Here is a 22,198-nt window from a genome sequence, read left to right as displayed (position 1 = left end):
AGGTCTGATAACTGCTGAGTATAGTGGTACTATAACGTCCATGGGCCTGGATGCCATACCCTTACCTGTAAGTTGGATGACACAGAATGATTTTCTTATCTTATCTACATGTTGGACAAAGGCCAGACTGCTGTCTAAATATGTTCCCAGAACTCTTACTACTGGGTTGACTCTTAAGAGCATTTCATAGATGGAGTAATTAATGTGTGCTGCCAGTTTCCCAAAGGGAATTATAATGCATTTTTTGGCATTGGGTATCAGGCCATGGCTTTGGCACCATCATTTGTCTGAGTTAAATCCACTTGTAGGATGTTTGTGTTTTTTGGGAGGGATCTATAATAGCTCCCAATTTGCAGTCATCTATGAACTTATTCAGCCAGAGGCCATTAATATTAGCCTTGACTTCCAAGAAGTAGATGCCATACAGAATCAGACTCAGCACAGAGCCCTGGGGTACTCCACTGGTGACCGATCTCTTTGTGGAGGTGGTCTCCCCAATCTTGACTTCTTGGATCCTGTCTGTAAGCCAGACGGAAATCCAGCGAGTTATGTAAGAGTTTGCACCTAGCTCAGAAACCTTGTCAACAATGGCTGAGTGGGATATTTTATCAAATGCCTTAGCCAGGTCAAGATATGATCTATGTACTGTTTTACCCTCGTCCATTGCCTTGGTGACGCTCTCAAAGAAGTCTACCAGGCTAAGTAGGCATGACCTTCTCTTAAATAAGCAAAACTGGGATTGGTCCAGTGTTTGTAGGTTGACAATGTCTTTATTTATCATTTTTATGATAATTCATTCCATGGCTTTGCATATTAAGCTTGTTAGACTGATAAGTCTGTAGTTCCCTCGGTCAGGTGATGGTCCACCCTTGTGGAGGGGGAATGACTGTTGCGGTCCTCCATTCACTTGGAAAATAACTTGTTTCAAGGCTGTAGTTGAAGAGTGCCTTAAGTGGTCCTGATAAGTCATGTTTGAAACTGTTCAGGAGGCAATCAGGGATGTTGTCAGGGCCCATGATGGCAGTGTTCTTGGCTTTAGAGACTGTTACCCATATCTGGTCCCTGCTGATAATTGGGGGAAGTATGTTGGAGGGAATTTCACCTGGTGGAGCTGGGTGGGAGTTGGGGGGAGAAGTTTGAGCTGAATTTATCAGCCAATAGATTTGCTTTGTCACCCTGATTGGTTTAGGTGCTACCATTCACCACCAGTTTAGCACACTGGTTTGTGTTACCTCTAAGGTTCCAGATGTAGCTGAAGGAAGTCTTTTAATTGTCCTTAGCCTGTGACGCTATCCTGACTTCGTAGTTGGCCTTACTGGACTTAATTAGACCTCTTAGATTCTTGTATAGTTGTATAAGAGAGCACTTATCTTTAAGGGAGTTCCTTTTCCTAATTTTGGCCATGAGTTTTTTTTCATTATTATATACCTTGTTTAGTTGAGGATTCCACCAGTGGGGTTTGTGTTTAGTGTGTATTTTGGGTTTATTTCTGGTAGGTACGGCAGCCTCTGTGCAGGTATTCACATGCTTGTATAGTGACTGTGTGAATAATTCCACCTAGGTAACTGAGGTCTCTGGGTTGGAGGGAGCCTTGAATTTTGACAAACTGTCACTTAATACAATATAGTTTGCCTCTGAATAGTTCCAAACCAGAACTTGTTCAGCTGGATTTTTTTGGTTGAGTTTTACTTCAAATGAGACAGCTTTGTGATCCGACCTCATTCAATGTTCTCCCATGTTGGTGAGTATCAGATCCAGTATTGTTGATCCTCTGGTTGCAGTGTGCACTGTCTCTTCTAGGGTGTTTGTGTTAATAAAGTCCAGGAAGTATTGCGCCTGTGAGTTTGAGGCAGTGTACATTTCCCAGTCTATAGAGTGGTAGTTAGTCACCAATGAATTGGGTGTTTGGTTAGATGGTGAGCACTTCTAGGAGGATTAGGTAAGCTAGAGCATGATACTTTAGTAGCATAGATGATGACCTATAGCTAGCCATGATATGGTAAAGGACCTTACCTATGGTGTCTTGCATGTGGATGAGTTCCAGGGTATCATCCTGGTTAACCAACCTGGAGGTATGTTTGATACTAACACAGATCAAAATACCTTCACCTTTGGCCCCAATCTATGCTGTTGTTGGTCTAAATGTGTAAAAGGCACTGTAGCCTTGTACTTTGAGTACTTTCTATGGCTTTAAACCATGTCCTGGTCACAGCACAGATAGGTTCATAGGTAGATACTAGGCTATCTGCCCAAGGGCATTTATAAGCCTAGCCAGAGTGTGTCGGCTTTTGCCGCCCCATTGATTAATTAACTGAGCCTCTGTCAAGCAGAGCCAATGAAGTGATCTCAGGGGTGTATTTTCTGTTACCCATCCACTCATCAAGGTTTCTCTTGAAGAGTGTTAGTGAGGGGCTCTGCCTAATGTAGTTAGGAATTTTGTTCCAAAGCATGGGGAGTCTCTGTGATTGGAATCTATCCCTCCAGCATGTTCTATTTATTGTTATGGCGAGGTTTAGCTCAATAGAGCACGTGGCTCGCAGTGACTTGGATTTCTTTAGGTGGAACATGTCCATCAGTTCTGAGTTGGATATGGCTTTGTGAGTCAGGCAGAGATCACCTCTGAGTAAGCGATATGCCACTGAGTACAGCTGGAGTTTTTTCAGTCGGGCTGCATAGGACATATGTTTGAGGCCAGTAATCCTCTTGGTGAGATGCTTTTGTGGTCTTTCCAGCTGTTGGAAGTGTCTTGTGAGGTACATCCCAAATGGGGCATTGTACTCTATGATGGGTCTGATGAGTGACGAGTAGAGGGGCACTATAACCTCTTTATTTCTAGATGCAAACCCTTTAGTAATTAGATGGGCCACATAGAAGGATTTCCTAACTACTTTGGCAATATGATTGTCAAAGGAGAGATTACTATCTACCTGGGTCCCCAGATCTCTTATTGCCTGTTCTGTATTAAGGGGGCTGCCGCCTATGTGGTAATTCGTGGGTGTTTTGTTTTCCCAAATGGGATGACTTTGTATTTTTTGGCATTTAGCTTGAGGCCATGACTTTGACACCAGGTGTCTGTCTTAGTAAGGTCTTTTTGAAGGATGTCCGTGTCAGCCGGAGAGTCAATTATGGCTCCCATTTGCAGTCATCGGCGAACTTGGTTAGCCGTAGTCCTCCTGTGTTTGCCTGTACTTCTGAGAAGTATATGCCAAACAGTAGGGCTCCCAGGACCGAGCCTTGCGGGACACCACTTGTGACTGGTTTAGAGTCAGACCTGGAGCCCGTTGTTCTTATCGTGTGAGTTCTGTCTGTAAGCCAGTTGACAACCCATCTTGTGATATAGGGGTTTATTTTCATGCTGGTGAGTTTTTCTATAATACCTGAGTGAGGAATGGTGTTGAATGCCTTGGCGAGATCAAGGTAGGCTGTGTGAACTACCTTTCCCCATCTTTCCCTCATCTATGGCCTTGGTGACTGTCTTGAAGAAGTAAGTCAGGTTTAGTAGGCATGATCTGCCCTTAACAAAGCCGAACTGGATCGGGTCAAGTGTTTGGAGGTTCCCAATGTCTTTGTTAATGAGTTCCAAGATAATGCACTCCATAGCCTTGCAGACCAGGTTAGTCAGGCTTATGGGGCAATAGTTACCAGTGTCAGTTGTGGCCCCTCCTTTGTAGAGCAGAATAACTGTTGCTGTGCACCATTCTATGGGCACATAGCCTGTGGAGAGGCTGAGGTTGAACAGCATGTTTAGGTGGGGGGTTAGTTCGTTCTGTAGTTCGTGCAGGACACAGCCTGCGACACTTTCTGGCCCCATTGATGCTGTGTTTATGGCTTTTGAAAGGGCTGTTTTCACCTGTGCTTCTGTGATTTCCGGGACACTACACTTTTCCGGTATTGTAGTGAGCCCTTTTGAAGGTGAGAGGGAGGTGACATTTGCACTAAATCTATCTGCCAAGATGTTGGCAATATCAGTAGGTTCAGTATATTTTGTGTTATTTTGCACTAGCTCAGAGCATATCTGTGAGTAGTCACTTAGATTCTTGACATAGCTAAAGAAGGCTTTGTGGTTATCTTTCGAGTCCTTGGCTATTTTTCTTTCGAAGTTAGCCTTGGATGATTTTATGAGTGACCTTAGTTTCTTACTGATACTGATCAGGGATTTGCTTTTTTTTCTGAACTAGTTTCCTCCTTTTGTTGTATAACCTGTTTATGTCAGGGGTCCACCAGACTGGTTTCCTTCTCTTAGGGGAGTGAGTCTTGGTCTTGCTAGGGATGGCATGATCCATGCATCCTTGTAGGTGCTCATAGAGTGCAATTGTAAAGGATTCTGCATCTTGGACAGTGTTATCCTTTAGCGAGGGGGTTGTGAAACTTACCACCTCTGCCTTAAATAAGGTGAAGTTTTCTTTAGAAAAGTTTTTCACTGTGGTTTCCTTGGTTGGGAGTGGTGGAGGGGTGTGGACATCCAGAGTGATTAGTTTATGGTCTGATCTAACCAGTGACGAGTTGACCTCCGGTGCGGAACACCTATCGCCCATGTTGGTGAAGACCAGGTCCAATATGTTGTGGCCTCTGGTAGGGGAGTTTACCAGCTGATCCAGGGCATTTGAGGTGATAGATTCCAGGAAGTGCTGAGCCTGGGAGTTTGTACTCAAGTAGTTTTCCCAGTTAATGGTAGGGTAATTGAAATTGCGCAATATCAGGGTGTTTGGTAGGACCTTCATGGTTTCCAATGTCTCCAGAAAGGCGGAGTGGTGGTCCTGGGTCATGGAGGGTGATCTGTAGCAGGTCACAATTTGCATTGCAGAATTGCCCGATGTTAGTTGCACATGGATGATCTTGGAGGTATCATGCTGCGCCACTAACCTGGAGGTGTGGGTATCCTTGATGAATATGGATACACCCCCTCCCTTTCTGTTTCGGTTTGTGTTCTGTGGCTGGAATGTGTGGTATGAGTTGTAGCCCAGTAGTGCTGGAGTGCTCTCTGGAGCCTTGAACCAGGTTTCAGTTACTGCACAGATGTCGATGTTCTCCATACTTGGGAGTGCTTCGAGCTCATGCATTTTGAAATTTAAACTCCTGGTATTGAGTAGCATAACCCTCATTTTTTTACTTGTGCTGTTTACGGAGGTGGGTTTGAATTTTGAGCCTTGCCTAAAAAAGGCACTATGGGGGCAGGAAGAGCCTTGGCCAGTATTCGAAAGTCAAGGGGTGACAGGTGCAAGCTGTCTCTTGTGAAGCCACTTGGCCTGTCGAGCGTGTCATCCCAGGCTGACAGACACTGGATCCCCTTTGAATGACACCAGAAGCTTAGCCAATTGTTGAAATTGATCATTTTTTCTTTATACTGAGGTATCATTCTTGGTGAGGGCAGGATGCTACTCAGGGTCAGGGTCATACCCGCCTGGGCTACATGATCAGAGAGCTCTTCCATGTCTTTTTTCATGTAGTCAAGGGAGGTACGTCTCAAGTCATTCACACCAACATGAACAATGACAGAGTCATATTTCTACTTGTTCTGGAGTGACCTGAGTGCTTGTGTTATGTGGCAGATTCTGGCTACCAGCAGGCAGCTAACAGTAACCTTCTCCTTGTCCAGCCTAGTGAGTGGGGCATCAGTGTGCCTGACTATAGAGTCACCTATTACTAGTGTGTTAGGTATGTTATTTCACCTTAAGGGCTGTGATTGTGCGGCACATTGATTTTGCGTTTTATGTGTTGTCTGGTTTGTGACGGGAGGTGCAGGTTTTTTGGGTGTCTGCTTTGGAGCTCTCTGATGCTTTTGCAGGTTTTTATTTAGAGCCTCAGAGTATGATTTTGTGTATTTATGTGTATTTTTTGCCAGTGCTGGTTTAGTAGGTCTGTGTGAGGCTGGAGGTGTGGTGCAAGTGTTAACCTTCTCCTCATGACTGTCTGTTCCAGTCTTGGGTGGAGAGACCTTAGCCTCCAGTTTGGCTGTATAATTGCATCTCTTGCATATGTTAATGTTTTGTGGTAGGAGGAGAGGGCTGTCTGTGTACATGAGGCAGTTGTAACATTGCCTCAGGATACCCAGGTTCACCAGCTGGACTGGAGAGTACACCTGAAGTTGCCCTTTGGTCATGCCTGAATAGTAGGGTGAGCTGCTTAGTCGCTTGGTTGGTGAGGGGTGGATAAAGAACCTTTCCCTGCTGGGCAATCAAGTGTCGGGGTATATTAGTGCTTGCTATTAGGTCTGAGCAAGTGCTGGTCTGTAGGATACTTTTTGAGTGCTTAGGTTGAAAGTTAGACTAGTTTCAAGTGAAAAACTGAAGAGGAAAATTAGTGGAGATGGGAATATTTTAGCCCTAGCTAACCGGTGCTGCCCGAAGCACAAAACCGTTTAAACGTGGTTTTCAAACTACTAACTTCTGGGCTGGAACCACTCCTCCAGGGACAGATGGCTGCTCAAAGTTCCCCTCTCTCACAGGTGAACAGAGAAACTTCCCTCTATCCAAGTAAAAACAAAGAGTTAGAAGGTCACACTGAAAAACCAATCAGAAAAAACTAAATGAAAACTCCAGCCAAGCTAGAAATTCCAATGAATGACCTCCCAAACCTCCTGTAACAGAGGCACATGGGATATATGCAAATGACCCTTATGAGCATCATGTGTTTCCAAGTAATGTATGGGCAACTCAGAAACTTGTAACACAGCCCTGAATTCAGCACTAGCTTAAAAACTGGAATATACTAGCTTAGAAAGGCAGGAAACAAGAATTTTTTTTTTTGAAAAGATAAGGCAAAAACAGTAAAAAGTATACTTAAAACAGCTTTAAATGACTACAAGCAATCCAAAAAGGCTATTCGCACTTTAGTGTTTAGCCTACAACAGTTAAACAATTTATTTAAACAAAAAACAACTTTTTAAAAGTGCAGGCAGTCAAATAAGTACAATATGTGAAAAAAAACAAGCTTTTAAATCTCAATAAGTGCTGGAAAATCAGCGTTTAGGCAGAAAACAGTTAAGTACAGCAAGAAAATACAGAAAACTGATAATCACTCCAAAGTCTCTCTTTTAAGCTAGAAGGCTTGTATTAGTTTAAGGCTTTCTAGTGCTTTCCAGTAGGTTAGTTACAGGAAAGATGGGAAACAAGCGCAGATGTGGTCTTTTAAACCAGAAAGTTGAAAGAGATGGACAACTTCCCGAATGATCGATAAACTACAATTCCTCTGAAGAGATGTCTACATTCTCCAGAGTGATGAGGGCTTGAAGGGTGTGGAGTTTTTTGTTTAGGCTCTGAGCATTGAGCTATAACACCACAAGGTTGCTTGTAGACTTTTCATTATGATGGTGGTTTTGTCTTTTTGGCATTGTCTAAAAAAGGCTATTGGGTAGATAAAGTCTTACTTGGCCAATATCCAAAAGCCTGGGGGAGGGGGGAGGAGGTACAACTCATCCTTGGCAAAGCAATGTGGTCTTTTAAGCATGTTCTCCCATGCTGACAGATATTGGATCCACCTAGAGTGACACCAGAAATGCAACCTGTTATTAAAAATCAATCAATTTATGTTCATTCTATGGCATCATCCTTGTTGAAGATAGAATGTTGCTCATTGCAAGGCTCATACCAATCTGAGACACATATTCTGAGAGATCTAGTATGTCTCTTTTTATATAGTCCAGTGAGGTTTGCCTCAGGTCATTTATACCCATATGGACTATGATAGAATCACATTGTTACCTGGGGTGCATATGTGATATTGTGGATCCCAGCTCTAGGCAGGCAACTAACTGTTATTTTCTCCTTGTCCAGCATAGTCAGTGGAGTATTTACACAGTGGAGTCCTCAATAACAAGAATACTAGATAAAGTGTATGCCTGCCTTATGGACTTTGCACTTGGGGGACCATTAGATGTAGCCTTATGTGAGATGTATAGTGTTGCTTTTGTTGTGTGCTTTAATGATTGCTGCGGAACAGACCTACCATTATGTGGCTTTGGAGGTCTTTGAGATTTGGGAAGGTTTCTATTAAGCTCCTCAGCATAAGACAGTCTGTGTGGGTATTCCTGACAACCTCGTTTGTATGTGACATTTTTGCATCTCTTGCATAGTGTGCTATTTTCTTTAATGATTAATTGGTTGTCTGAGAACATGAGGCAATTTCTACACTGCCTTAGGATGCCCAAATCGACCAATCTGGCCATTTGGAAATTGCATATCCATGTTGTCTAGTCCTGTAATAGGGTTGGCTGTTTAGGATTAAGGATTGGGTTTTAACAGGGGTCTCCTAGCATAGTTTTTGGGGTTAAAGGCATTCAATGTACATGCTTGCTGCTCTAAGCTTATTTTTGCACAATACCACACTGTTTAACAGGTTTCAGATCTAATCCTAAATACATAGGTACATTTTTCTCTCTAGGCATTTGCTACTATCCAGTGCACTAACCTCTGTGGCTTAGTGGAAAGTTCAATGCAGAAAAAAAAAGCTAGAAAACTGACCCTTATGCCCTCTAGCCAATAAATAACCACACGTTGAACCTCCCCCTGTTCTTCTTACCCCATAGAACTCAGACAAACAGCTTCTGCCACAAGATGTCTGACCCCGGAATCTGTTAATGTAAAAGCACAGCAAAAACAACTCTCAAGTCCAGATTAAACAACGCAGTGTTTCCCAATGCAGAGAGACCAGGTAAACACCTATGGCCACAAGATGTCTGACACAGGAATGTGTTAATGTAAAAGCACAGAAAAAGCAGCTCTCAAGTGCAGATTACACAACAAACAACTACCAAGTCCCTGGCTAATTCATGCTTCTGCAAAGAAATTTGGAGGCACACAGTCTAGAAAAGCTAACAAACAGAGAAATTACTATTTTTGCCACAAAATGAAATAAATACTTTACAATGCTCAAAAACAGTAGTGATAACAGTATAAAGCAAGTACAAGCACAGATAATCAAGACAATATTCTTATATTAGCCTGGATAGTTCTGCATGCAGTTGAAACACTGGAAAGCATTGCAGAGGTCTCTGTAAGTGAAGGTGTGTTTTGACAATAAAAAGGATTCCTGTCTGTTTTCAGGAGCATGACACTGTGACAGACCAGCAGAATGATAGGAAATGCTGAAGTAAAAAGATAAGTACAAGAATCATTAGCACAGAAACTAAGACAAACACAGAAAAAGAAAGACACTTGAGTGAGGACATTTATTTATTTATTTATTTTACTTTTGTTGACCGGGATAGATCAACTGGATACTTGTCCTTTTTCAGCGGAGGCCCGGGGAAAAAGCTCCATACATACACACAGAAAAACTGTTACATTAAACAAGTTAAAGCACTGTTACAGATACTGTACATAGGATAAAAGTCATTCATTCGGTCAAATATAAATCTGATTTGTTATAGAGTAACAATTAGGAAGCAATGTAGGGGTGGCCAAAAGACCTCTTTAGCACATGTTTATATTGCCAGAGTTAGTCAGGATTAGAGCAAGGACATAGCCATTGTCTTTTAAAGTACTGTTTTAGATTTTTTTTTTTTAATTGGGTTAGAACAGGTTCTGAAGTAAGCTCAGCAGGAAGTACCATATTCTGCTTTTGAGGGTTTGTACTAGTAATTTGTTGGATAAGCGAAGTGTCTTGAGGTTGCTGTAACGGGTGATCATTTTTGTAAGTACGGGTGTATTTTCAGGTTGGTAGAGAATTTTATGTGCTACTATTAGTTGATTGTACTGAAGTTGGATAGGCAATTCTAGCCACCCTAGATTCTTTAGGTTCAGACAGTGGTGTGTTCTGTATGCTGCTCCAGTGGCAAATCTAGCAATATGATTAAAGCAGCTAGAGAGTTTATTAAGGTCAGATTTACTCAAGTTCGTGAAGAAAGGGGATGCATAAAGGAGGGTGGAAAGTAGATGTGTACAGGCAATTACCGTCCTAGCTAGTGGAGTGAGGAAAGGTTTGATCTTGTATAGTGAGCCAAGTTTTTTATTGACTTTTTTAACAGTTTGATTAATATGCATATAGAACTTGAGGTTATTATCAACTATTACACCTAAGAGTTTGGTACAGGGATCTGGGACAATGACAGTGCCATTGTTAGATTTTATAGTAAAGGTTGGAGCGGAGACTTTACGAGTGGGGGAGAAAAGCAGTAGCTTCATTTTAGAGAAAAGTGAGTGTAGAAAGTGAGATAAGCAGGGTAATGCAGAGTTGTGAGTCTATCTCCATGTTAGTTTAAAGCAGATAATGCAGTTGAAGGTGTACCCTAAGTAGCAGGATGAAGAACAGAAGATAAATTTTGTTTTGTCATATCTTTCGTAGTGAGAGGATAATATAAAGCAAGAAAAGAAAGTGATCAGGTGGTATCGACTTCTGCTAAAGTAGATGGAAAACAGCATAAAAGTAGACGGCACTTACACAACCTGGACTGATAGCAGAAAACAATTAAATCACAAGGTGACTTCCTTGTTTAGAACTGCACTTTACAGGAGAATAAACAGGAAAAGCTGCAGTGCCAGTATTTTTAGAGGACGTAGGTATACTGAAGAATGGGATCCTAAGTTAGTGCACTTACTGGTAAGCTACATCAACTTTAAAAAGGCACTGTGGAAAGATACTACTTCAAGCAGAACAAGAGAGCTCCATGAGAACACATCGTGCTTTACAAAGGCGCTGGCGAAAGATACTACTTCAAGCAGAACAAGAGAGATCCATGAGAACACATCGTGCTTTACAAAGGCGCTGAGGAACGATACTACTTCAAGCAGAACAAGAGAGATCCATGAGAATACATCGTGCTTTACAAAGGCGCTGAGGAACGATACTACTTCAAGCAGAACAAGAGAGATCCATGAGAACACATTGTGCTTTACAAAGGCACTGAGGAAAGATACTACTTCAAGCAGAACAAGAGAGATCCATGAGAACACATCGTGCTTTACAAAGGCGCTGAGGAAAGATACTACTTCAAGCAGAACAAGAGAGATCCATGAGAACACATCATGCTTTACAAAGGCGCTGAGGAACGATACTACTTCAAGCAGAACAAGAGAGATCCATGAGAACACATCGTGCTTTACAAAGGCGCTGAGGAAAGATACTACTTCAAGCAGAACAAGAGAGATCTATGAGAACACATCATGCTTTACAAAGGCGCTGAGGAAAGATACTACTTCAAGCAGAACAAGAGAGATCCATGAGAACACATCGTGCTTTGCAAAGGCACTGAGGAAAGATACTACTTCAAGCAGAACAAGAGAGATCCATGAGAACACATCGTGCTTTACAAAGGCGCTGAGGAACGATACTACTTCAAGCAGAACAAGAGAGATCCATGAGAACACATCATGCTTTACAAAGGCGCTGAGGAAAGATACTACTTCAAGCAGAACAAGAGAGATCCATGAGAACACATCATGCTTTACAAAGGCGCTGAGGAAAGATACTACTTCAAGCAGAACAAGAGAGATCCATGAGAACACATCGTGCTTTACAAAGGCGCTGAGGAACGATACTACTTCAAGCAGAACAAGAGAGATCCATGAGAACACATCGTGCTTTACAAAGGTGCTGAGGAACGATACTACTTCAAGCAGAACAAGAGAGATCCATGAGAATACATCGTGCTTTACAAAGGCGCTGAGGAAAGATACTACTTCAAGCAGAACAAGAGAGATCCATGAGAACACATCGTGCTTTACAAAGGCGCTGAGGAACGATACTACTTCAAGCAGAACAAGAGAGATCCATGAGAACACATCGTGCTTTACAAAGGCGCTGAGGAAAGATACTACTTCAAGCAGAACAAGAGAGATCCATGAGAACACATCATGCTTTACAAAGGCGCTGAGGAAAGATACTACTTCAAGCAGAACAAGAGAGATCCATGAGAACACATCGTGCTTTACAAAGGCGCTGAGGAAAGATACTACTTCAAGCAGAACAAGAGATCCATGAGAACACATCGTGCTTTACAAAGGCGCTGAGGAAAGATACTACTTCAAGCAGAACAAGAGAGATCCATGAGAACACATCATGCTTTACAAAGGCACTGAGGAACGATACTACTTCAAGCAGAACAAGAGAGATCCATGAGAATACATCGTGCTTTACAAAGGCGCTGAGGAAAGATACTACTTCAAGCAGAACAAGAGAGATCCATGAGAACACATTGTGCTTTACAAAGGCTGAGGAAAGATACTACTTCAAGCAGAACAAGAGAGATCCATGAGAACACATCGTGCTTTACAAAGGCGCTGAGGAAAGATACTACTTCAAGCAGAACAAGAGAGATCCATGAGAACACATCGTGCTTTACAAAGGCGCTGAGGAAAGATACTACTTCAAGCAGAACAAGAGAGATCCATGAGAACACATCGTGCTTTAGAAAGGCGCTGAGGAATGATACTACTTCAAGCAGAACAAGAGAGATCCATGAGAATACATCGTGCTTTACAAAGGCACTGAGGAAAGATACTACTTCAAGCAGAACAAGAGAGATCCATGAGAACACATCGTGCTTTACAAAGGCGCTGTGGAAAGATACCACTTTAAGCAGAACAAGAGAGGTCCATGAGAACACATCGTGCTTTACAAAGGTGCTGTGGAAAGATACTACTTCAAGCAGAACAAGAGAGGTCCATGAGAATACATTGTGAAAAGTATATTGGTACTATATATTACATCTCTTTTCAGTTAAAAGTTGATTCTTATGTAGATTAAATTAACAAAGAGATAAATATCTTTATCAATTACTAGTGCTAAATCGTTGCAGGATGCTGATAATAAAGCTAGCCCACTGTGACTTCTTAGGAGGTCTCTAGGGGGATTGACAAAACAAAGGCAAGAATATTAGCCAGATTTTACTGTCAGGCATAAATAAAGATATAGAGAAATGTTTATGTTTCTTGTTCAAATTGCTGAAAAATACACCCCACTCTTTATATAAAAGGCCCTTGATTCCAGTACCTGTCATAGAAGTATCATTTCAACATATTGCTATACACATTCTGGGGCCATTAGTAAAGCATAGTCATAGGCATTCATATATATTGTTCATAATGGACTGGGCTAGCAAATTTCCAGAAGCAATGCCATTATGCAAAGCTAATGCTAAGGCTATTGCCAGGGAGCTGGCATTGCTGTTCTGCAGGGTGGGAATCCATAAGGAGACATTTACTAACCAAGGTGCTCTCTCTACATCAAGAGCATTGCATCTGTTATGTCACATGCTTTAAGGTCAAACAGTTGAATACATCACTCTACATTCTGCAGATGGATAGATTAGTACAGCTGTTTAATAAAACACTGAAATCCATATTCTGGAAATTCTAAATGTAGATGGCAAAAACTGGAACCAGCTGTTTACCTGCTTCCAGTTTGCAGTAATGGAGATTACACTAGCTACAAATGAGTTTACATTATTTGAACTGCTATATGGCAGGTTTCTGAAAAGGATACCGGACATTTAAAAAAAAAAAAAAAAAAAAAAATTAGGGAAGAGGAAAAGATGCAATTTAAAATGTGATAAAAAAAATTATGTTAGTTTGCAAGATAGATTAAATCAGATAACACCTATATTAAGGTCGCACATGCAGACAGCCCAGAAAACACAACTGTAAGTTTATAATAAAAATGTCCAGTTTTAGGGATGTAACCCAGGAGACCAGTGTTAATGCCGTTTATTGAACATACATTTCTGGCTAAACAAAAGGGACTATTTCAGGTGAAAATGCTAGAGCAAATTTAACACATTACTGTACTAAAACCATAGAAAGAAGCAGAAACTTCTTAGGAGAGCTTTCAAGCTTAAGTTACTACAGGAGACAAAAAGGAGTGTCTACCTGATGTACAATTAGAAGAAGCTGTCAAACATACAAAAGCAGTAAGTGAAAGAATTTTTGTTAAGAAATAAATGGCTGTTCTCAGTACTTAGGAGAACTAAACTAATAGAACAACAACAAAGAAACAATATCTGAAGTGAATGTTAGACTAAGACCTTATATAGTATCAGAGTCACAACTAGGAACAGATGTTCAAAAATCAGAAGGCATAGCTACAGAGGGGCAAAGGGGACAGCCTCCCTAGGTATAAGGTATTAAGGGGTGTGATCAGCAGATGCCCATCAGGTTTCATTTCTGAATGCCTGTACAGAAATGAATGCCAATGCTGCTACTGCAGTTAGAAGTAAGGGGCTGTAGCGCTTCATATGTTGTATAAGTTGTAGCAAGCTGCTTGCTGCAAATGTAGTATATGGTTTACTAGTTTTGAAAATTAGAGAGAGTTGTTTTCTTATAGTCCCGAATAGAGGCTTCTCAGATTAGGGTAGAAGCATAAAGAAATGGATTGATCTCCAAGTCCCCCTTAACTTAGATTTAAGGGCTGCAGATCATGAAGAATGGACCTAGCTTGATTCTTAAGTGCAAAGTGTCAAATCAAGCAATATACCTTTTTTTTTTTCTTTTTGCTCCTGAACTTAGAGTTGAGGAGCACCAGATCAAAGAATGACACCAGGATCCTGGATGAGTAGGCTACGACTCTACAAAAAAGGTTTGATAGAAGAGTCAGAGAGAGAATGGCACAGCCCACTAGTGCAAATCTCCAGAACTGTTTCAAGTTTTAGATTTATAATGGATTTATGAAACTGAGTAGTGTTTCAATGTTTGCCAGCTCCCTGTGCTCAGAACTGATGAGATGTGCAGTACCTAAGAGAGGCCAAAAACCTGATAACACTGAACTTGATGAAGGGATACAGGCAAATACTGCTTAACCACTATGGCAAAGAACAAAATAGGTTTTGCAACTCCTGATGGTCTATTTCTGTACACAGTGATATCATCTGAGCTACACATAGCCCTGATCATATTTTAGAAGAGAGTGGATAAAATGTTAAAGTTCCACTCCTGGTCTGCTGCAACATACTTGGATAATGTGGTCATTCATAGAGATGACTTGGGAATCTCACTTACCTACAGAGCAAACAGTTAGAATCCACTAGACAGATTGGCTGGACTGCAAAATGCTAAGAAAAGTAAACTAGTTATGGCGGAAGCTAAGTATTTAGGGCACCTTACAGGAAGAAGGGCAATAATGCCACCTCTGGAAAAGACAGAGGCCATAAATGACTGGTCTGTGCCTTCTACTAAGAGTCAGGTGAAGGCTTTCCCTGGATTAGCTAGGTACTGCAGGTAGTTTGCACCAACATTTTCAACTATTGCCTACCATTTGACAGATCTCACAAGAGGAAAACTTTCTTTAAAGGTACAATGGTTCCTTGTGATATCTAATGAGGTAAAAAACAGAACTCCTTAAGGACAGTGCATCAGTAAAGACTTAATGAGAAGTAATAAGTCATTTGGCATTTAGAAGAGCACTTGTATGTCCTTTAGGGCTGATTTGCACATATCATATGAACCTCGTTTCAAGTGGCTTTAAGACATTACACTATTGAGATTCCAGTTTGCCTGGGCTTTTTTGTTGCTGTTGTTGATATTGCCGGTGTGGCCTTTCTGCATGACATTTTACTAGTTTTAATTCTTGCAACAGGTTAAGCCAAGAAGTCAGAAAAAAAACTCTGGGAGAAACACCCACATACCATTAGAGCAACAGACTCATTTGAGACTCACATTAGAAAACATTGCTTATAGTTTTTATTAGAAATGTTCTTTTCTTTGCAGGGGTATCCTCACTGTCTCTAATTTTGTTCTTAAGTGATGTGCTATCAGGCATTACATAGTATCTGATAAGCATACTTCAATGTTCAGACAAAATACTGCCTGCCAATGTGGCTCATGTTGAGGCTGAAAATAATCTGTGGAGTAATCCACTAGCTAACTAACTAACTAACTAACTAACTAACTAACTAACTAACTAACTAACTAACTAAAACGTAGAAGCATTTTGTTTTCCTTGGCAGTTAAATTACTGAGTTTTAGACTGTAATAAAGACCATTCAAGTGTATACAGGACCTTCAAACAGCATCACAAACATTCAACAAGCAACATTCTGTATTTTCAGTGATAGGGAATGCAAGCACAATGAACTGCAGAGTTAAAATAGTTCTTCATAATGTACAGAAAAGGAATACATAGATCACGGACTATTTAAATAAATCATGTTAAGGAAAATGTGTATTTTAACCATATATCGGTGTTTTTAATGCTTGTTACAACTAAACTGTCCTAATTTTACTATATTCAAATTTTATATTTTGGAATGTCTGCATCTGGACCACCAGGTAGGTGATTGGCAAAACCATTTACTGCACAAGGAACTGATCTGGCAGTTACTGTTGGATGCAGCCAACATACCCAGTTTAAATGAGGTTGTATCAATTACTAGTGAACTGAAATACAAAGCCTCTAAATTATAAGTTATTTCTGATGTTTTACTTCCATTTGTTGGCTTTCCAATTCTTATACTTAAAGGTTTTTTAACTAGTTCATCAGTTTTATCAGGTTTGTGACATTAGTGTATGTAGAGCTTTAAGAGTTCTGGTGGGTTTTGATAAACTGTTGCAGTTTGCATCCATTCATATGCATATAAGAGGTGTGTCTTCAGGTTATAATGGTGTTTATTTTTTTGTGTTTGTGAATAGTTCTGAAGAAGTCTATTACAATTAGATGAAAGCTCTTAACCTTTTATTTTATTAAAGTTTTCTCTTTGTAGTCTACAGCTTCCAGATCATTTGGTTTGGTTCATTAGACTTGTTTTATGAATCTGTGTGAGCGCCTACCAGGGCTGTTACTTTTATTTATATGAGAACTGCTTATTGACATGCAACGATGCTCATTTCAGATGCATGAACACTTTGGCAATTCTTTGTACATACACAAGAATCCTTTCTTTTTTTGTCAGATGAATACTACCACTCCCCTTTGGTCATTGATGACCAGCAGCAGTGCTATTTGCCAACTGTCATGCAACACAGGAGTACTGAAATAAGCATTTCAGTTTACAAGCCCTTTTTAAGCATGTATGAGTTGTGTTTATCTATTTTTGACCAGATTGAAGGCTGGAAATGGGAGGATAGGACAAAGTTGAAAATGGGAAGCAAGCAGAAGTTAAAACAGAAGGCTTGATGCCATAGTAATATAGCAATAACCCACGCCTGGGTGTGGGTAATGCTGGATTTACCCACGGTTGGCGTGGTTTGGTCCCGAGGGCCCAAACAAAGCCAACCGTGGGTAAATACAGCATTACCCACACCCAGAAGTGGGTTATTGCTATTATACCATGACATTATTTAAGAAAAGAAACTATTACTTTTCTTAAATAATGACATAGTATAATGCCTGTTTACTGCCCTTCCGCAGATGTCTGGCATCCGCGGCAGTTCTGATGTACTGCGCGCCTGCGCAGTACATCAAAGCTGTGGGCAAAAGCAACGGAGAAAGCAAGATCTCCGTTGCTTTTTTTTTACTGTTTTCGCTATGTTAAATGGGTTTAACATAGCGAGACAGTTTTAAAATAAGCAACGGAGATGTCCGTTGCTTATTTTTTACTGTTCTCGCTATGTTAAACCCATTTAACATAGCAAAACAGTAAAAAAAGCAACGTAGATCTTGCTTTCTCCGTTGCTTTTTTTTAAAACCTGTCTCGCTATGTTAAATGGGTTTAGCATAGCGAGACAGCTTTAAAATAAGCAACAGAGATCTCCGTTGCTTATTTTAAAGCTGTCTCGCTATGTTAAACCCATTTAACATAGTGAGACAGTGTTTTAAAAGTAGAGTTATACTAATGGAAAAAAGTCCGGGCGACCGGACCTTTTTCCATTAGTATAACTCGATTTAAAATGTGCACGCTGGCCAATCAGCGTGCACGTTTTGGGGGGGTCATGATATAATAAAATATAGTTACTGTAGTATTATGATTTTAATGTACTTTAAAGAGTGATACATGGCAGACCTCTATACCTCTGTTTGATACTGAGAATATATGCTCAGTAAGAAAGTCATCTTCAGATGGTTAGAGTCAGCATGACCATTGGTGTCAACCTTTTATCTGTAGACTGTGGAACACCAAACTCAAATAATTAGGACCAAATGGGCAGCATGTGGAGCACTCTATCAACACCTTATCAACAACTACAAGGGCAGTATGTGGAACATTCTACCAACACCTTAACAACATCTACAAGGGCAGTATGTGGAATACTCTACCAACACCTACAAGGGCAGTATGTGTAACACTCCACCAACACCTTACCAACAGCTACAAGGGCAGTATGTGGAACATTCTACCAACACCTTACCAACAGCTACAAGGGCAGTATGTGGAACACTCCACCGACACCTTGCCAGCAGCTACAAGGACAGTATGTGGAACATTCTACCAACACCTTAGCAACAGCTACAAGGGCAGTATGTGGAACATTCTACCTACACCTTACCAACAGCTCAAGGGCTGTATGTGGAACACTCTACCAACACCTACAAGGGCAGTATGTGCAACACTCCACCAACACCTTACCAACAACTACAAGAAGAATGTCACACATTGGTTGAAATGTGAAATACAGTTTTCTACAATGTTATTTTGCTGCATTAGTACTATTTACTATGGCTAATTAAAGCAACTTGTAAAACTGGAATGTGTTATAGACCCATTCAATGTGTATTTGCAAGGAACATGGCTCTTTAAAACTTGTTTATGGAACAGTTAGTCCTAATGAGATACACTTACAAGGAATGAACCTGGGTATCCTGTGCAAGCACAGAGCTCGCTGCTGGTGCTCAGGCATGTGTACAACATTGTGTGTAACTTAAGGCACTGTTTACCTGGTTTACTCATCACATAACTTGAGTGACTAAGAAATAGTAATTAGTATACACATTGTCACTAGAGGGCAGCATCTACATGATACAAGGGTTATGTGAAGCAGAGATTTTCATTTATTAATTCATATTTGATTACTGGTGTACTCTGATCAATATTCACCAATTTCAGGCTCATAACAGTGTAGTTCAGACTAATTGCATAATAAAAACTGTATGCTTTCTAGTGAACAAGTACTGTGTAATGTACAATCAGGCAGAGTGTAATGTACAATACAGGCATTAGTTTCTAAAGTGGGTCAATGTTAAATGAATTTTGAGGGAAGGGAATGTCACATGTCTCGTATTCAAATGAGACACTGAGACTCAAGATATGTTCAAGTAGTTTATTGGACATAAACACATCAGGAACTGCAATTGGAACATATACTTTGAAATTCATAAGCTTACTGACTGGCTCATTACTTCTAACACACTTACATATGCATCTCCATTCAAGCTAGCACTCACACTAACTATACAAAATGGCACTGATCTTGCATGTGTTCAGTAACTTATATGCATGTGCTATCTAGCTACAGTGGCTGACTAGGTACAATATACAAACTGATCTACATTCTCCCTGTTTAGTTTTGTTCGACATGCAAAATAGCAGAAGAAAGATATTTTAATAGCTAAACATTATATCGACATTTCAGTACACAAAACTGAGTTAAAGCTCAAGCCACTGTGTATTTTGTATTCAGTCTAGAAATTCTACCTGCTCTAGTACTAGAAATTCTGTCTGGGATTGTGTCAAAGGGGGATACTGCCAGCACAGCTATCTGGAATTTTGTAAATAATTATATATCATTTGTGAATAGCAACATGATTTGTATAAGATGCTTGTGTTACAGCTGCATTAGAACTTTACCTCATTTGTATATCAAACTGGTTTGTACAAACGTGTGTTAAAAAGGTATTTTATAAAGTGCTTAAGCTTAAAATTTAACCACAGTGTGCCTTACTGGAATAGAACAGAAATGTACATGCAATATTGTAATTGTTTAAATTTATATATTTTAACATTGGAAACTGGAAACAGGAGGTTAACTTCAGATAAATAGCTGAAATGATTTTATGGTTACACAATAAAAGATGGCATGTTTCTGTTTCAAGGCAGTTAGAGACATAATGTTTGGGCTGAGAAGTTTTCTGTATTGTCTTCAGGGTGAACTAATTACTAGTTTTGAAATTTGAAGGAATGCAATTGTTTTATGACTTCCATTATCTGACAAAGATCTGAGGTCTATGTATTTTCACAGGTAGACGCTAAATACCGCCAGTTTCATCAATGGTTGTTTGGCCTGGGAACTGAGAGTCAGATGACAAGAAATTGTCATTCTGCAAGCTATCTCAGCAGTAATATTTGAGATATTAATTTGAGAAGTCTCTTAGAGAGGCAGGATTTTCTGTATTCTGTCTTGGACCTGACAAGAACCATTCACCACAACATCTGCCTTGCTCTAATTAAGTAAATTAACTAGTGTATGGTAATTATCTTAGATTCAGTCAGGAATATGGTGAAACTTTAAATATTTCCTGTGATTTTTAAACTCTGATGTCACTGTGAATATATACTGAGTATTTTCCTGTTGTTTTATTATTTATCATTAAATATATTTAAACCTTTCATTGTGGCTGATCTGTCTGGAGATATTTAAGTTTTGAGAGTACTTTCATATTTATTTGGTGCACTCTGTGGGCCACTCCTAATAGCCTTGCTCTTGGTCCACCTACCATTTGTATTAATATTAATATTACACGGTAAGATAGGACATCCTTTGTTAATGGCCTTAAAGTTGCTGAGAAGGAGATGACTGGTGGCAGTGGTAACTACCTTATTGTTTGGAGCAGAAGAGGGCATAGCTAGTAAACTTGTGTCAGCCTCTCCCAGGTGTGTGTGTGTGTGTGTGTGTTTGATCTACTTGGGCAGGGACACAAAGCACTGGTTGGACAGAGAGCATGCTGGTAGGTTTTGGCTTGGTCACTCAGCTGAGATCTCAACTCTATAGTTGTGCCAGTGGGGAGTCTTACTGGAGATCTGAAGAAAGGGAAAAAACAGCCCCGGAATGACTGTGTTCTCTGTGTGCTCTTAAGGGAATTTGCACTTGATGCAGAGAGGTGCATCTAGAAATACTGCAGGTGCACCTGTTATCCTCTCAGTGTATGTCCCTCACTGGTGCCAGTGGTGAAGATTGAGGCTCCTTGATTACTGGTCCAGTGGTGGGTCCTCACAGGGTTTATCATCATGGACAATATCTGGAGATTCTTTCAAAACTGGAACATCAGAGATTACATCAAAATTATTTGAAGAAAACATACTGTCCTTTTGAATTCAAATAGGTATAGAGTCCCTCTGTGAATTAGAGTCATTGGCACAGGCAATCTGCTGTGTCACTGATTCAGAGACAGGTAGCATGTCTTCTATTTCTTGTGAAATCCATTTCTTCATATTGTATGATGTAAGATCTCGGTTCTTCACAAATGTTCTTCATGATTCCCACTCAGTCATATCCTAGATGTGTGCAGTCTCATGACTGCTCCTTGTAGTAATAGTCTAAGGGTTTTACTGTTCTTATCATAGTGCAACGTTTGTGACTGATGTTTTCTCAAAAGCTGAGCCTTGATCAATCTTTTGTTTTTTGCATTTGGTACTAACAATTGTTTACTGATTGGAAGAGTTGTTCTAGTCTGTCTAGACATTAATCTCTGAGCAGATGAACCAAGCAAGTTCTTTCAAGGAATGTTTCTGGGATTGAGTAAGTTAAGGAAAACATCTGTACCATCTCTCTTGGATTTCTGCAACAAACATTTTGCCCTCTGAACTGCACATTCAGCTAATCCATTGGATTGCAGATGCTCAGGACTACTGGTAATATGAACAGAGTCCCAAATTCAGCAGATTACTTAAACTGCTGACTTGTAAACTGTACACCATTTTCAGACATGACATTGCGTGGACTACCATGTCCAGAAACATGTCTCTTCAATTTTGTAATGATTGTGCTGGACATCAAGTTAGGAAGTAGGTAAATTTCAAACCAATTTGAGTAAAAGTCTACTAACACTAAGTAATGCTGACTATTCAATTCAAACATATCTGCAGCAGCCACTGACCATGGTAATTCAGGAAACTGGTGTAGCTGAAGTGTTTTTTTCTGTTGATGTGGTTTGATACTGTTGCAAATTGAACATGCTAGAGTTTCCTTCTCTGTATCTTTTGCCATTGCAGGCCAAAATACAATGCTTCTTGCCCTTCCTTTGGTTGAATCAGTACCTGGGTGACCACAATGCAAAATTTTGATATAGTCCTGTTGTAATACTCTAGGAATTACCACTTTTGGACCTTTCATTATGATTTCATCTTCCTCCATGATGAGTTCATCTCTGTAATGAAATTACTGGTGAAAATCATGTTGGC

Source organism: Protopterus annectens, chromosome 14.part0, assembly GCF_019279795.1.
Source record: "Protopterus annectens isolate FY-2018-M chromosome 14.part0, PAN1.0, whole genome shotgun sequence".
In the NCBI taxonomy this organism is placed as follows: domain Eukaryota; kingdom Metazoa; phylum Chordata; order Ceratodontiformes; family Protopteridae; genus Protopterus; species Protopterus annectens.
The sequence above is the reverse complement of the archived record's forward strand: the minus strand, read 5'-3'. Positions refer to the sequence as shown.